Here is a 16587-nt window from a genome sequence, read left to right on the forward strand (position 1 = left end):
AGCAGCTATTTGGAAACCTCAGTTTATAATATAATTGAGGAGGTGAAACAGCCAACACATTGAAAACTGATGGAAAATGCTAGCCATGTCCTTTAGCACTAAACTGTGTGAGATGGGCTACTTGCTGTAAGAGTTCACAGGGAGAACAGTGGTGTTTGGAGTGGATATCAGAGTTGGTGATACTTCCCATGATCCCAGGAAGATGGTTAAACAGGAGAATGGAAGGGAGAATGGCAGATAATGTTGTGTGGGGACTGTGGGAAGCTCCTATTGAATAGTTGGGTAGAGCCGGGTAATAGCTGTAGGACCCAGGTGAGCATTGATCTGGGGTGTGGAACCAGACTGATTGGGGTTCAAATCCCAGCTCCCCTGGTTTCCAGCTGTGTGATCTAGGGAAGCTTACTGAGCCTGTTTTTCAGTTCTCTCATCTATAAAATAAGAATAACAAAACTATCTACTGTAGGATTGTGGTGAAGACGGAATGTGTGTTTGAATGGAGAGGGCTATCATGGGAGTAGCATTTGACCTCTAATGGTGTTCAGATTTGGTCCTAGGGTAAATGGGAGTTAAGGAGATAGACCGGGGAGGCAGTTTAAGCCATCCAGGTGCAAGGTAGTGAATCCCAGATGAAGGAAGGAGTCTAACAAAGATAACAGCTTATGTGTATATTTCTTTCTTGACTTTTTTTTCTTACTAATCCTTTGCTTAGGCTGTGGAGAGCTTCAGTATCTATCTCCTCCTGTGGCTTTGTAAGCCTGCTTCTGAACAGTACATCCTGAGAGAGGTGTGTGTGAACTGGGAATGTGGACCCTGTCAAGTGCGAGCATTTTCTTTCCTCTCTTTCTCTCTTGCTCCACAGCATTTAGACTTTTCACACCTATTCCAAAAACTGCTCCTAAATGATTTTGGAAGCAAATAAAATAATGGCTGTGAATCATCTGGAGAGAGACTTGCGCTTGCACTTGCAGATAGTGTGAGGTGAGCAGGTCAAACTCCAGGGTAATTCAGAACTGTGTTGAAGGGCGTGTGGGTGCAAAGGCTTTTTCACTCAGTGCTGAATGAATGAGATCCTTGTTGGAGCCCTGGAGTTGCTCACTTGGGTTCAGAGAGAAAGTGAAAAGTGGGAGGTGGGACAGGCTGGTGAAAAAGTGAGTCAAGGGGTAGAAAATACGTCTCTGAAGGGAAATCTTGTAAGACTGGCCTGTTCAGGGTAGAGAAGGAATGGATGTTGGGTAAATTCATTACTGTTGTCAAACTGCAAAGATTTCTTTTAAGACAGAGCTGCAGTTCTCAAAGAGTGCTCTGTGGAACCTAAGTCTTGGGAAGTGGGTAGCTTCTGAAGTGAGGTCAGTATCTCTCTGTGGACAATTCACAAAGCACAGTATCTTAAAAGGACTGGAGATTTCTGCAGGAAAGAACCCCATTTCTCTTTGAGTAACCTAGAGTATTCCAAGCGTTTTTGGTTATTTTTCTAACACTTTTGGAAAATGTTGAGTTAAGAAATACTAAGGTGATTAGTCTAAATCAAAAATAAAGGGTGGAGGCATGAAGCCAACCACGGTGGTAATACTGTATTAGAATGTTCTCTTGGGGGAAGCTTGGGTTCTTCTCTGTTCTTTGTGTTGGGTAAAGAAGAAAGTCAGCCACTTGTCAAGGCCATTTGCTGCCCTAAGTTCAAGAACCACTGTCTATGGTCCTCCTCAGTCCAGAGGACACATAAGCTGAGTGTTTTGGGCTTCAGTTTCAGGCCTGACTTGGTGATTAGAGAAGCTCAGTAGGACTGGTCACAGTGGCAGGAGGTAGGATGCATGATCCTTGGGGCTGGCCAACAATGACATGCACAGACCTGGCCCCTGGACGGAGGCCAGCTGGGGAAGGCCCATGGAAACTTGCTGACACAGAGTGCAAATCTGCCCTGTCACAGACAGCCAACCTGGCGTTGGGGTAAGATGGTCCAGGGCCTGTGGCTTCCTATGCATCTTAGGAAGTTAAAGAAATGAAATTCAGGAGAGATGTTCTAGGCTTATGATGCCTTCATCAAGTATGCCTTTGCTTTCGCCACTTTTTTTTTGCTCAAGACTCAGATTTTTTTTCACGTCTTTATTTCCTTCCTTCCTCCCTCCTTTTTCGTTCTTCTCTGTGCTACCCTTTCCTTCCTCTCCCTCCCTTTCCCCTATTTCTCTTTTTAACAGAGGTGGAGAAAACTAAGTGTGCCTAGGCTCTGTCTTTGCTGTATATATACATAGATGTGTATATGTTTGCTTTTTGCCAAGAGAGATACATACCTTGTTTTTTTTTGATACTAGGAGAATCTTTTTCTTTTCCTACATTATAAATGACCTCTGTCCTCCTTTTCTTACTTTCTTCCCAGCCCCCTTGGAATGTGTGTGTCTGTCTCTTTCTCTTCTGTATCTCTTTGTCTCTTTCCTTCTCCCTCTCACTACACACACACACACACACACACACACACACACACACAATACCTTGAAGATTTGAATATACATACAGGATACACCTTTTGTGTTTCATTTATTGTACAATATTGCACACATCTGTAATTATATTACTCTTAAAATAAAGCCTTCATCCGCTTTTAACATCTTTTGATGTCCGTTCCCTGCTGACTCTATTTTTTCATGTTCCCACTTTACGTTAATGTGAAGAGACAGTTGAGTAAATGCACAATGAACTTCAAAACCTAGTAATTGTTTTTCAGAAAGAATGAAACTTGCGAATTAGATATGGATTGTAAAAGAACACCAGGGCTGATTAGTGTTCGTGAGGGGTGCCTGCCGGACGGCTCTGACACCTGCCTGCCAGCTCTCGCCACAAATGCCACCACTGATGCCTCTGTTCTGCCCATCACAGGAATGGGGGGGAGCAGTGCTGGGTGGGAGTTGAAAGACTCCGCGGTGAACCACCTTGTCAGGCTTGGCAATTCATGGGATGCCTGACATAAAAGGCAACGAGAAACAAAGATGAGTTGCATCCATTTTTACAAGTAAACTCAAGTTATCTGTAAAAATAAAATAAAATAATAAGTTTTTGTTTTTTAAAGAGAGAATGAACGAGCATTGAAGGTATTCACTACAGTTGTTTTTTTTTTTTTTTTCCCTTGAAGGTTGTGGAGATAATGAGATTTTAGAGACTTGGGGGAGGAAAAGAATTCACAAGCCAAGTTTCAAGCCGCTGAAAAATTGCTTTTAGGAAAGGAAAAAAAAAAAAAACCTTTTGCATGCTAACCATCTGCTTGCATCTTGTTTACTGCCCAGAGTGCCAGTTTGTGCTTATTAATCATGCTTACACAAGTATCTTAATTACTCCCTATGTAGCTGCTCTGTCTTGAACTCAGAAATTGACCTTTCTCTTTTTATTCCTTTAAATCATTAATCATACACAATCAATGCCAGTGGGGCAGAGCCACGGAGAAGGCTACCCAGATTCTCACACCTCACGCCAGTCCCCGGCAGACAGGGGACGCGGAGTGACTGCCTCGCCAGCAGCCGGCCGTATCTTAATTAATGACTCTGCTGTGTTGAGACTCATGGGCTGGGGGAGGCTGCTCCCACCACTGCCCCTCGGCGCTTCTCCCTGCTTCCTCGATGGCTGCCGGGTTTGAGCAGTGCCTGCTTGACTCTGCTGAAAACCGTCAAGGCCTTAGCCAGGGCTTGACACTCTCGCGCATCTAGACTCTGGAAGGCTCCTAGCAGAGGCAGAGTGAACTTCTGAGAAAAGATGCTATTTCTTAGCATGAGTGGGACTTTGCACCAGACCAGTGCTGCTCCCACTTTGTCACGCATGTCCGTCTGCTGGAAATACCATTAAAAGGTAGGTTTCTGATTCAGGAGGTCTGGCTGGGACCTGAGCATCTGCATGTCCTATAAGCTCCTGTGTGACACTAATGCTGCTGCTCCAGGGACCACACTGTGAGTACCAAGGAGTTAGACAAGTGATAACAACTGAGGTCCTCCCTCTAAGCCTGAAGACGGCAGATGAGCGGAACCTCGAGGAATGTGGTATATGTCCCCCTGTCCCCCTTTCGGCTTTATCAGTAAGAGTTTGGTGAGTGGAAACAAAAAGAATTTCCATAGAAGTGGCATACACATATCCACAAACGTGATGCCCTTTTCTGGGCGTTGGAACCACATGTGATGTAAAGACTGGCCTTTGTCATGGAGGAAATAGTGAAGTTGAGACTTCGTTTTTCCGTTTTCATTGAACTTTGTAAAAAAAGTTGCTTAAAAGAGCCAAAATAATTCTATTCCAAAAAAAAATGAAGTGCTCAAAACTAAAATAAAAGTAAAAATGAAAAAAAAAAAAAAAGGATTGCGGCTTGAGTTTCATAAGACTGCTTCTCAGTTCCAATACAGCAGACAAATTACAGGATATGAAAGTAATTTTGTTCCCCCTGACCCTGTTCTTTCAGCCTCCTAAGTAGGATGGGGAACCTGGAGATAGGAAACAGGAGAAAACATGAATTGAGGGCTGCTGCTTTTAGCCACGTTGACTGTTCTGCTTTTAAAGGGGAGGAATTTAGCATCTCTGGCAAAACAGGCTGAATTTCCACTCACTGTCATTAATTTTACATGTAAAAGTAGGAACTACATGTGCAGAGCTGTATGGCAGTAATATACACCTTAGGATTTGGGTTGACACTCCCAACCATGATAATGCAGGCATGGAATACATTTGAAACACATTCTAAATAGCACTTAGGATCTGCATGCTTTCCTAAGAGAAGCTCAATAGATCATATACTGATGATGCTAAGGGTTTTGCCCTTGAATCCTTTGGAAGGAAACACACATAAAAACACGTTACAACTAACCTTCATTGCTTTCCATTTCAGGTAATAGTGGAGTGAGGGTCAGGGTGGGAAGGGATTTGATTAAAAGCAAAGTCTTAAGTAAAAGCAACAAGTCCGTATTAGTGAAAAATCACCTAATTAATTCAGATAAAAACTTTGTCGTTCCACATACAGTAAGAGTACATGGTTAACCGACTTTATTATTTACATTAAAAATGACTTGTTCATGAAGTTAAAAAAATCAATTACTCTGAATGAGGTGAATTAAGAAAATATTTCATCAGCATAGCTTGCCTTTTCAACTGGCCGCCTTTTTGGAGTTTCTCAGTGATTTATGAAGTGAAAATTTGGTCTTGTCTCTAGTGAGGACGTCCTGTAGCCTTCCTACATAGTTTTGGTATTTGGGTATGTGAGGGGTTTTGGCAGCTTGGCGAGTATCTGGGCCAAGATGACAGAAAGACATAACTCACTTGCATTTGGTAAAGTAATAATTAACTTGAACTTCTGGACATGGAGCATTTTGAGAACTGGAACTGGGTGCCTTGCACAATCATGGTCTGCTGTGAAACCCTTTATAGAAGACTCTTCTTGTTCTTGGAACTTCATGCGGACTTGAGAGCAGGCTGATTTAAGTGTTGAGAGCCTGGTTTGGCAAGAGTTGTGTTTATGCTTCTCTCTCTGAAGGCCTTGGATCTGACCCCTCTGAGGAAGCCAAGCTATTTTTAGGGAAAGGCTAGAGTGGCATTTTCTGGGGAAAATTGGTGGCATTTTTCATAAAGAACTCTTGGGACAGGGGTTGAGGGTGGATTGAAGCCTCATGAGGACCCTGCTATCGTTGGGTCAGGGCTCTGCATCCTCCTTTAGGAGGACTCGAGATTTGCTTTAGTGGGAGACAGGCCTATAGCCCTTTCCTGTAGGGAGTAATTGAAAGCCCCTGTCTAGAAAAGAGAGTCTTTGATTCTCAGTATTTAATTTGTGTGGAGGGGGAGTCTGGGAATCTGCAGTTTTATAATTCCCCAGGTGATTCTGGAGTTCAGCCACCATTGAAAATCGCAGTGGTACTGCTCACATTGGCCCCTTGCATTCTCTAGCCACTGTACAGGTCTGGGACCCAATCCATCCAAACTGTGATATTCAAGCCCTGAAGATAAAATGACAGTGACCTAAGCGGGGTGTCTTCCTTGAGACACCCACAGTCTGCGTTACCAGACTGGCAGCTCTGGGCTTGATGTTGCCCACCGTGTCCCGTATCTCGTCCTCTTGGTTCCTGTCCATTGGCTTGGCCTGTCTTAGTGCTCTCCTGAGCCACGTAAGCTGTGTGGTGCCCTGCCCTCTTGTAGGTCTAATTCTGGTCCCAGTTCTGACCCGCATTCCCGACAGCATGGTGTGAGGGATACCACAAGAAGGATGGATTCTCCGGTGAAGACTGCTGGGGAAGCCCCAGCCAGAACAAAGTTCAACACTTGGCTTAGCTGTCAGGCTCCTCAGAATGTTCTCAGGTATTGTGTATGTCTAAGAGAAGGGTAGTTTACAATCTTCCCCACTTTGTTCTCTTGAACTCTTTTTATCAGGGACCCCACTGTGGGTCGAATAATCCGTACAGTATATTTTGCCCAGTGCTGTTGTAATCTCTGGTACATGGTCTCCACTCTAGATAATGAGGCTGTATTTATGCTGGGTCTAGACTGCTCACTCATGGGTTCTGTCGCTGAGCTGGCTGGCTCCTGTATATCTCCCTTTCTTCTAATCAGCTCTGATTATCAGCCACTGGAATCCAAAATCATGTGCCTCCTTCCCTTCCAATACTGACAACAATGAACCTCAAGTGACAGAAACCTCTCCATTCCCTTTCTTGCAAAGTCGGCTGTTGGCAACATTTATTCATTCACAAGAAGCAAATCCCTGTATTGGGTGCTAGAGAGGAGATGAATTCAGTTCTGCAGGTATTTCTGTTGTTTAGTTGCTAAGTTGTGTCCAACTCTTTTGTGACCCCATGGACTCTAGCCCGCCAGGCTCCTCTCTCTGTGGGATTTCCCAGGCAAGAATATTGGACTGAGTGGCCATTTCCTTCTCCAGGGATCAAACCTGCATCTCCTGCATTGGCAAGTGGATTCTTGACCATTAAGCCAGGGAAGCCTAGAATATAAATACCTAGAAACAGGTATTTATGTTGAGTGCCAACTATATGCCAGGTACTGGGCTTGGTGCTAGTAATGTTGGGTGATACTCTGACTTTCCTAAAGGAACAAATTTTCTGAGAGCATAGTGATATTGAACTTATATCACACTATGTTCTGTGATGTGGCAGGAGCCACCAGGGGCTACAGGAGCTCTGCCTGACGGCATTAACCCAAGCTGAATGCCTCAGGGAAATCTGAATGGAGGAGCTGATTCCTGAGCTGGGGTTTGGAGGACGAATCAGAGAATCTAGCAGAAGAAAAGGGGACAGAGGTTCATTTATTTAGGGTGAAGGATACAAAAAGGCAAGAATGCCTGGAGCACTACGGCAGGATGAAACAAAATTGAAGGCATGATCCCTGATTTTGAAAAAGTGGGATATACACACTGAAAGTCTACCTGAATGTCTAGAGAAAAACTGCTTGTTGTTGTTCAGTTGCTGCTGCTGCTAAGTCACTTTAGTCGTGTCCGACTCTGTGTGACCCCACAGACGGCAGCCTACCAGGCTCCCCCGTCCCTGGGATTTGGATAACTCTTTGTGACACCATGGACTGCAGCACACTGGGCTTCCCTGACCTTCACTATCTCCCCGAGTTTGCTCAGATTTACGGCCATTGAGTCAGTGATGCTAACTAACCATCTCATCCCCTGTCCCACTGCCCACTTTTGCCTTCAGTCTTTCCCAGCATCAGGGTCTGATGAAAAATCAGTGAGTTGACTCTTCGCATCAGGTGGCCAAAGTATTGGAGCTTCAGCTTTGGCATCAGTCCTTCCAATGAATATTTAGGGTTGATTTCCTTTAGGATTGACTGGTTTGATCTCCTTGAAGTCTGAGGGACTCTCAAGAGGCTTCTCCAGCACCACAGAAAAAAGTATATTCAGCTATAAATTCTTAAGAATGTCCACTATTTTGCAGAGAATTTTTTTGGGGGAATGTGATAATGGAACTACTAGCAGAGAAAATAAGGAAGAAGTAGATAGATCCAGCAGGTCCTAGATATTTAGAGGCTATTTCCAGTTTTCGGATATGGAAACTGAGGCTCAGAGATACTCAGTTATTTGCCTAGGGTCACCCAACTCCTGCTTACTGGAGCTAGAGTGGAACTGAAATCTGGATTTATTTAAGAAGCCTCTGTAGATAAAAGGATTTTTGACCTGGGATTTGACAGAGGAGAGAAACTTGAACATTTTTATTTGGCACTTAATGGAATAGTTTCTTCTTGTGCCAAGTTTTGAGGTTTCTGATGTCAGTGATAAAATTCTGGCCTCTTAGAATATGAGAGACCTCTGAAATTTCTGTACAGATCAGGGAGTTGAGGCCCAGGGTGGACAGGTGATTTGTCCCAGCCAAGTGTTGGTACGAGTGAGGCTGGAACACAGCTGATATAACACATTAGTGTTTTTTTCAACTCTGATGTTCTATTACATTGACAGGAGGCATTGTCCTCATTCATTAAGTTTACCCCCCCCACCCCCAAATATTTTGGTTCTTCATATTGGAACCATCATAAGATCCTGTGGTTAAAATGATAATAAAACCATTTCACTTTCTTCATGAGAAATTGACCAAAATCCCAAAGTTCTGAAGACAAAGTTTTTAAAATAAACTTGGATGGAGCAATTTGTAACAAAGTCTGACCTGAAGAGATGTGAAACTATGATTCATTTCACTTTTTCATGTCAGGAAAAATTGTAAAAGTCTTTAAAACTGGCCACATCCAGATTCCTGGATGTTCTGTTTAGGATGTCCTTCTACACTAGCTCTGCCTTTCCTTACTGTCTTTAATCTATTTTATAAACCTGTAAGCTGTAGTAAACTGGTAATAATGCAAATCATTTTTCCCATAGAAGAGGAGATGAATTGTGTCCTGTATTATGCAGTTATTTATTGTTCTGTGTTTATCAGTTTTGTATCTGTAAATTCATTTTTGCATTCCTGATTGCCTTATATGTGTGTGGTACTTGGAATTTTCCTCTGAATGGGTAGAACATCTTACTAGTTAATTATTTCAGTTAATATTTCACATGTGTTCATTTTATTTTTATGCATCATCATTGTACATTATTTGTAAAATTATTTTTACAGTATTAATATCCCTCTTTCATTGTAGAAATACGAGTACCCGCTAAGATTCTTAGCTTATACTGTTCAGTTCAGTTCAGTCACTCAGTCATGTCCAACTCTTTGTGACCCCATGGACTGCAGCATGCCAGACTTCCCTGTCCATCACCAACTCCTGGAGCTTACTCAAACTCATGTCCATTGAGTTGGTGGTGCCATCCAACCATCTCATCCTCTGTCATCCCCTTTTCTTCCTGCCTTCAGTCTTTCCCAGCATCAGGGTCTTTTCTAGTGAGTCAGTGCTTCGCATCAGGTGGCCAAAGTATTGAAGTTTCAGCTTCACCATCAGTCCTTTCAATGAATATTCAGGATTGATCTCCTTTAGGATGGACTGGTTGGATCTCCTTGCAGTCCAAGGGACTCTCAAGAATCTTCTCCAATACCACAGTTTAAAAGCATCAATTCTTCGGTGCTCAGCTTTCTTCACAGTCCAACTCTCACATCCATACATGACTACTGGGAAAACCATAACTTTGACTAGATGGACCTTTGTTGGCAAAGTAACGTCTCTGCTTTTTAATATGCTGTCTAGGTTGGTCATGACTTTTTTTCCAAGGAGCAAACTTTCTTTAATTTCATGGCTGCAGTCCCCATCTGCAGTGGTTTTGGAGCCCCCAGAAATAAAGTCAGCCATTGTTTCCCCATCTATTTGCCATGAAGTGATGGGACCAGATGCCATGATCTTAGTTTTCTGAATGTTGAGCTTTAAGCCAACTTTTTCACTCTCCTCTTTCACTTTCATCAAGAGGCTTTTTAGTTCCTCTTCACTTTCTGCCATAAGGGTGGTGTCATCTGCATATCTGAGGTTATTGATATTTCTCCCGGCAATCTTGATTCCAGCTTGTGCTTCATCCAGCCCAGCATTTCTCATGATGTACTCTGCATATAAGTTAAATAAGCAGGGTGACAATATACAGCCTTGACATACTCCTTTCCCGATTTGAAACTAGTCTGTTATTCCATGTCCAGTTCTAACTGTTGCTTCTAGCTTATACTGTTAGTTATACTGTTACTTTATACTATATATAAACTATATTACCCTTCTAAAATCTGAAAAAAACTTTAATTGTGTGTCTATATTAAGTTTAATATATATACACAGATATGTGTTGTGTATGTATATCTGTATGTGTATAAATATCAGTTGTACATAGTTATCTATATATATCAATTATATTTATACATAATCATATATATTTATATATATAAAGTCTCCAGAATTTCAGACAGATTCTGGACCTGCAGTCCGTAACTCCTTTTATTATTATTTTCTTGGTGACAGTTCAGTCACAATTTACTAAATAGAGGAAATTAAAACCTAATTGAAATAAAACATCTTTAAAAATTTTTTTATTGGAATAGAGTTGATTTAGGTTTGTTTCAGGTGTATAGCAAAGTGAATCCATTATACATATACATATATCCACTGTTTTTAAGATTCTTTTCCCATAGAGTCCATTACAGAGTACTGAGTAGAGTTCCCTGTGCTATGCAGTAGGTTCTTTTTAGTTATCTATTTTATACATAGTAGTGTGTGTATATTAATCTTCCAATTTATCCCCCCCTTATCCCCTGGTACCCATACATTTGTTTTATACATCTACAACTCTGTTTCTGTTTTGCAAATAAGCTCATTTGTAATTGTTTGAAAAATAATTGTTTACCTGTGAATTTTCAAGGCACAAGAGAAGTAAAGAGCTGTAAGTAAGAGAACCAGTTTAGTTAGAATTCGGCGTTTGGATAGATTGTTGTTCTTTTAATATTATTAGTCCAACATGTTGATCAGTTCATGAGGAATAAGACAAAGGCCAAAACAGGCACCAGGATTGCATAGCAGTACTCTGTGGTAGGGTGCTTTATTAACCAGATAGGCCACATTGAATTATCTGGCTCTTTATTTATGAATAGTTGCGTGTGTTTAATGATAACTTTTTTTTTTTGTAGTAAACTAAACTGGCAGCAATTAAGGCTCCAGTTAGGGGCGTTTCTGATGACTAGTATAGACAGGTCCACTCTGAACACTTGCCCTTCTCACTTCTTGTTTGCTCCACACTTGAGAAAAGGGCTATGTATTTATATCCTAAAATGTCAGAGCCCAAAGAATTCTTAGTATCTATGAATTCAGTCCCCTCTCAACTTTTAATTAAACCAAAAATTTACGTATTTTTTAAACATAATTACAACCTAAACCTAAAAGGATAGAAGTGTCATGTCTGTAGCTTCTCAAGGGTATATCCATGGCTCTTGACTTGGGAAATAAGTCTTGGTTTAACGAGTCAGTTGAGCAAGTTAATTGTAGTTAAAGGTCTCTTCTGGAAGGTGGCTGGGATGAGGAGTGGTTGTGCATGGATGTGGAAATATGGGATGCTTTATTCTCCACGAGGCATAAAACTGAGGTGAATGTTTTCTTGATTAGCTGTGTGCTATAATATAATACAAATTGCATTGGAAATAAACATATTGGACTAATACAGTGTACATTATCTCCCTTTTTCCCCTACTCCTGTTCTGTATTTGGTAATATTTGTCCTTTTCTAATGATTTTGTAACCCCACTAAGAATGAGCTTTTAAGAATATAGGTTAAACAGAATGCTTTCAGTGAGTGGGGCTTGGTTTGAATTTAAGTGTAGCTTTCCTGCCAGGCTCAGTCTTAGTTGGACAGGATGTTCACGTCTATTAAGGGAACTTGGGAGCCTGTATTACTTCGAATCAGAGAGCTGGAGACATCCAGAGAAATGATCTGGTCCAAACTCCTCATTTTCACTTCACATGAAGAAACATTACTTTCATTTTTAATTAGCTTGTCTTCCTGTTCATGCTTTAAAGCAGGATTTTTTCTGGACTCTGGCCATTAATGCTAGCCTGGGGCAGGTTCGTTAGGAATAGCTGGTCCAGATGAAAGCCCCATCCTTCGTCCTTAAAAATGACATCACCACCAGCAATAATCACTAACATCAGCACTGCATCCCCACACATTTTGTCCATTCCTTGTGTCAATTTTAAAATCAAAATAAAATACACAGAGTGTTTAGGCCCCTCCCAGGGCCTTAGAAACAACAGGTTTAAATGAAGGGTTCCAAAGCTGAAATGTCAAACTTCTTGACAGATCCTACCCTGCCCTTGATACTGGCAATCTGAATCACTCTTACCCGAATCACTTGCTTTGCACTCACTCACTTCATGCCTTGTATCTGGAGTTGTTAGTTTTTGTAAAAGGCTCTTTGCTTCAAATAAACTGATGGTGGACCGGGTCTCTGTATTAAGCTTCTTGTACTTCCCATAATATCTTGGCAAACACATGCCTTCTTGGTCATGTGCTGTGAGCCAGTGGAGTATGCTTCTTGGAATGCTCTGTTGAGGATTTTTAGTCCTGCCTCATTGAAAGTGTCTCTTAATTGATGACCAGACTCCGCCACCAGCATAGGCATGGAAAATTAGGGACAGCTGCCATGGTCTGCCAGGCCTGTGCTGGCCACTTGTAAACACTTATTGTCTGGGTTATGGTTTATATTGCCAAATGTAAATACCATGAAAGGAGGGCTTTTATTTGTTTATTTGTTTTTTTTTTCGGTCTGCTTTGTCTCGCCTTGTAGATATATCCTAAACTCTTTGAACAGTGTCTCATGTAAAGTAGGTGCTCAATTAAAAAAAAAATCATGAATGAATTACTGTAAAGAATAGGAACTTTTGTACTGAATTTCACTTAAATTTAAATTGGACTTTTAATTAGTAATCTAGCAATACAGAATTAATAAGATAGATTAAGCTCGAACAGTTTAAAAAACAGTTTTAAAAAGTTCAGGTAAAGACTGAATGGGAATGAAGAAATCAATTGGAAATTGCTCCTTTTCTAATGTATTCAGCAAATATTTATAATGCATCTAGTATGACAAGCATTCTGCTTCCTCCTCTTTATGTAATTATGGTTGATTTCTTCTTCACCCATCGTGTGATTAGGACGAAGTTATCAGTCAAGTATATGAATGTCTCTTAAGGCTCCTAAGTGCTTCACCAGGGCATTGACTTTGAAAGCTTCTATTTTGGTGCAAGATGCTGACAAGGAGTATGCTTTCGGCTACAGCATTCTCCCCCTGCACCCTCTTTAGCCTCTTATGTAAGATTTGGGATCCCCACAACGCTGTCTTCTGCTTGGCAGGTCTTTTCATGTATGAACTGGTATCACTCCTGTTTCTGAGGGTAAAAATTTGCTTTTGCTGTGACCCAGCTATTGGTTTTGTGGTGTGTTCTTGAATATGATAAATGTTGGGGCAGTGATAGATTGGAGGATAGATTTTTTTTTTCCTGAGGTTCTTTGGGGGAGGTGGGTAAGGAAGCAGATGGTGTGATCCCCTTGAAGCCTGTTCTCTTCCTTTACCCTGCGCCCCTGAGAGGCTGGGGTTCTGGGAAGGCCAGAGAAAGCACCCACCACTTTTCCTTATTTGTGTTTAGACACCAGGGGTTGCATTTCTGAGCCCCATAGCACCACGCCTATTATGTAAAGTCAAATTATTTTGTGAACTATCATAAACATTGATCTGCCCTTGACAGTACCTTCAGAGTTTTGCAGTAAATCTGCAGACTGATAGCGTTTCAAAGTGTCAGTTTTTGTCACTTGTAAGCTTCCCTCAGTCAACTGCAGTTGGAAAGGAGTCTGGCATTACAAAAGCATTACTATCTCTTAAACTTGGCTTTAACCTTCAAAGACTAATAATTTATTATTCGGTGTTATGCTCCAGTACTTTTGGTGACAATATATCATTTTTAATGTTGGAAGCTTGATTTTTGTAATATAAAGACATAAATAGGAGAAAAAGAAAATGATAGCTAAGTACTTTTATAAAGGGTAGCAATCTGAATAGCATTCTTGATGCAATTCATCCAACATTTATCTGCATAAATTATGGTAGTTTAAGAAGAGGAGCAGATGAGAAGTACACTTAAGGCCCTTTTTTATAGCAACATAAAATAAAGCAAAAATTATATTCATTACTTTTTAAAATATAGCAACTCTTCATTATAGTTTTCATTCATTGAAAGTAAATGTCTTGTTAGCTAATGAAACATTGTTTGACGTTAACTAGATGTGGTGTAATCATAGAAGCAGTATTTGCCTCTTTATAAAGCCTTGTCAGTAATGTCCCCACTTTGTTACTGGCCACTTGTTTTCAAAATATCAAGAGTATAAATGATCTTTAGGAAGGAAAAATCAGTCTCCTTTATTAGCAGAAATGAATAACTTGGAATGTGTTTTTGCTTTGTAAGCGTTAAAGTGACTTTGAAATGTGCGGGGTCTTTTTTTCTTTTTTGTGTGAAAACCAAGGGACCCAAAGAGTACTACAAAGAGAAGAAAGCTTTAAAATCTTCTGTCTTCACCGTCCCCTTCTTTTACCCCAGAGCGCATCTATTTTCTTTTATATTTTAAAAGTAAACAGAGAGAATGGATGTTAGCTGAATCTATCTTGGTAATAACTTCATAATATATTAAGTCAAACCATCACGCTATATGCCTTAAACTTATATGGTGATGTATGTCAATTATTTCTCAATAAACTAGAGAAAAAATTAAATAGAAAAAAGCATTTCTAGATTTTGCTTTTTCCTTTGCTGCATAAATTTCACCTCTATGTCCTGCAAAGAAATTGTGGAGAAAAGTTCACAGCATGGCTGTGTGAGAGTGTTGCTGTAGTGCAGAGTGGCTGCTGAGAACTGTCTCTCTTTCTCCCTCCCGTCTTTTCTTCTCGTTCCAAGGAGGCCTCTGGAGGAAAAGGAAGCCCTTCCTCAAGGTTCTGATTTCTCCAGTTTGGTACTCTTGGATCACTCAGTTCAGTTCAGTCACTCAGTTGTGTCCGACTCTTTGTGACCCCATGGACTGCAGCACGCCAGGCTTCTCTGTCCATCACCAACTGCTGGAGTTCACTCAGACTCATGTCCATTGAGTTGGTGATGCCATCCAACCATCTCATCCTCTGTCGGCCCCTTCTCCTCAGATCACTAGGTTAGTTTTTTCTCTTTCCCCCTCGTCTTAGCCTCGCTTACTTGATTTATGAGGAGCTGAACTCAGCCTCAGCAAGAGGGGAGAGGGCGGGAAGATGGATGAGAAAGTGGGTACAGTAGTCCTCCTAATAGGCAGGCTCCGTTACCTGCGGTCTGAAAATATTAAATGGAAAATTGTAGAAATCAGAAATTCATAAGTTGTAAATTGTATGCCATTCTGAGTAGAAACCTCACACTGTCCTGTTTCATCCAGCCCGGGGCACAATCACCCTTTGTCTTATATCTCGTACCCATTAGTCATTTACTAGCTTTCGGTTCGGAGAAGGAAATGGCAACCCACTCCAGTATTCTTGCCTAGAGAATCCCATGGACAGAGGAGCCTGGTGGGCTGCAGTCTGTGGGGTTGCACAGAGTTAGACACGACTGAAGCAAATTAGCAGCAGCAGCTTTTGGTTATCAGGTTGACTGTCATGGTATCACATTGCTTGTGTTCAAGTTAGCTTTATGTTGCTTACTAATGACCCTTAAGCACAAAAGTAGTTATGCTGGCAATTTGGTTATGCCAAAGAGAAACGTCCAGTACTTCTTCCAAGTGAAAAGGTGAAAAGTCTTGAGTTAATAAGAAAAATAAAGACAAAAGTGCTGAGATCACTAAGATCTATGATAAGAATTAATCTTTCTGTGAAATCATGAAAAGGAAAAAGAAATTCATGCTAGTTTTCCTGTTGCACCTCAAACTGCAAAACTTATGGCTACAGTGTATAATAAGTGCTTGGTTAAGATAGAAAAGGCATTAAATTTGTGCGGCATACTATTTGAGAGAGAGGATGGCCACATTCTTGTAAATGTTACTACAGCACAGTTGACCCTTGAGCAGCATGTGTTTGAACTGTGTAGGCCCGGAGTTTTTAAATAGTAAATCCTGTAGTACTTGATGATCTGTGGTTCATTGAATCCATGGATGTGCAATTGTGGAGAGGAGGACTGACTATAAAGAAGTTAAAAGTGAATTTTTGTCTGTGTAGCAGATCTGCTCCCCCAACCCCTGCATTGTTCAAGGGTCAACTGTGTATTTTAAAATTGTTTTTATTATAGCAATTTAAAACTATGTCTAATTTATAGATAAGCTTTCTCATATGTTAGTACTTAAAAGCAAAAAAAAATAGTACAGTCATCCATCAGTATCCAAGGGGAACTGGTTCCAATGCCTGTCACAGATTTTCCAAAGATGCTCAAGTCCCATAGTCAGCTTTCATTATGGGATTCAACTAAGCACAAGTTGTAAGTGTAGTACATGATCCATCCTCAGATGGCTGAACCCACAAATACAGAACCTATGAATATGGAGGACCAACTGTATATTGATTGAAAAATGTTGTGTGTAAGTGGACCTCTGTAGTTCAAATCCATGTTGTTCAATGCTCAACTGTGTATATATGGTTTGGTACAATCTGTGGTTTCAGGCATCCACAGGGGGCTCTTGAA

The 16587-nt window shown here is 41.0% G+C and overlaps 1 protein-coding gene and 1 pseudogene across 2 annotated transcripts in view; both read left to right on the plus strand.

Annotated features, from left to right (window-relative positions):
* LRMDA (leucine rich melanocyte differentiation associated) overlaps positions 1–16587 on the plus strand; it is a 1238587-nt gene that overhangs the window by 230289 nt on the left and 991711 nt on the right. The gene's annotated exons all lie outside the window — the stretch shown is intronic.
* LOC148775967 (FUN14 domain-containing protein 1 pseudogene) overlaps positions 1–16587 on the plus strand; it is a 387926-nt pseudogene that overhangs the window by 223526 nt on the left and 147813 nt on the right. The window lies entirely within an intron of this gene.

The sequence above is a fragment of the Moschus berezovskii genome, chromosome 12 (genome assembly GCF_049115385.1).
Source record: "Moschus berezovskii isolate FMDL1 chromosome 12, NW_MosBer_1.0, whole genome shotgun sequence".
NCBI lineage: Eukaryota > Metazoa > Chordata > Mammalia > Artiodactyla > Moschidae > Moschus > Moschus berezovskii.